At 43.6% G+C, this 1,343-nt stretch overlaps 1 pseudogene; it reads left to right on the forward strand.

The window, feature by feature from the left end:
- Positions 1 to 232: 232 nt before the first annotated feature.
- On the forward strand, positions 233 to 809 carry LOC112609979 (annotated as a pseudogene).
- The last annotated feature ends 534 nt before the right edge of the window (positions 810 to 1,343 follow it).

The raw sequence follows: 1,343 nt of genomic DNA on the forward strand, positions 1-1,343 counted from the left end.
TTATATATATAACACTCTTGAAAAAAAAAATTGTAGAAATGGAGAACAGATTAGTAGTTGCCAGGGGTTAAGTGGGGAGCAGAAGGCCTGGCACAGTGGCTCCCACCTGTAATCCCAGCACCTGGGGAGGCCAAGGTGTGAGGACTGCTTGAGCCCAGGAGTTTGAGATTAGCCTGGGCAATATAGGGAGACCCAACTCTAAAAATAATTTTTAGCCACGTCTACTGCGAGAATGAAGACCATTCTCAGCAATCAGACTGTCAACATTCCAAAAAATGTTGACATTACTCTGAAGGGACACAGTTATTGTGAAGGGCCCCAGAGGAACCCTGTGGAGGGACTTCAGTCACATCAGTATAGAACTCGGTCTTCTTGAAAAGAAAAAAAAGAGGCCCCGGGTTGACAAACGGTGGGGTAACAGAAAGGAACTGGCTGCTGTTCAGACTATTTGTAGTCATGTACAGGACATGATCAAGGGTGTTACACTGGGCCTCAGTTACAAGATGAGGTCCGTGTACGCTCACTTCCCCATCAACGTTGTTATCTAGGAGAATGGGTCTCTTGTTGAAATCCAAAATTTATTGGGTGAAAAATATATCCACAAGGTTCAGATGAGACTACGTGTTGCTTGTTCAGTATCTCAAGCCCAGAAAGATGAATTCATCCTTGAAGGAAATGACATTGAGCTTGTTTCAAATTCAGCAGCTTTGATTCAGCAAGCCACAACAGTTAAAAACAAGGATATCAGGAAATCTTTGAATGGTATCTATGTCTCTGAAAAGGGAACTGTTCAGCAGGCTGATGAATAAGATCTCAGAGTTGTCCAGCTACAGAAACAGGATGCTGGATGATTCCTACCTATTTGTGATATTTAAATAATACAATAAAAGACCAACAGATTTGGAAAAAAAATAATAATAATTTTTAAAAATTAGCCAGGCATGGCGGCATGAGCCTGTGATCCCAACTATACAGGAGGCTGAGGCAGGAGGATCACCTGAACCCAGGAGGTCAAGGCTGCAGTTAGCCATGATGGTACCTAGTGATCGCCAGCCTGGGTGACAGAATGATATCCTGTCAAAAAAAGAAATAAAGAAAGAAAGAGAGAAAGAGAGAGAGAGAGAAGGAGGCAGGGAGGGAGGGACGGAAGGAAGGAAGGAAGGAAAGAAGGAAGGACAAAGGGGGGGGAAACCCCTCTTTCGGTGGCTGAATCCGGAATGTCACATTTTTCCATTGAGATTTGGTGGTGTGAGGAGCTGGTCTGCAGATAAAGAAAAATGCATCAGACCTGAAGAAAAAAGAAGCAGAGATGAGAAGTAGATTACAACTTGCTCTGTGAGAGG

Source organism: Theropithecus gelada, chromosome 16 (assembly GCF_003255815.1).
Source record: "Theropithecus gelada isolate Dixy chromosome 16, Tgel_1.0, whole genome shotgun sequence".
Classification (NCBI taxonomy): domain Eukaryota; kingdom Metazoa; phylum Chordata; class Mammalia; order Primates; family Cercopithecidae; genus Theropithecus; species Theropithecus gelada.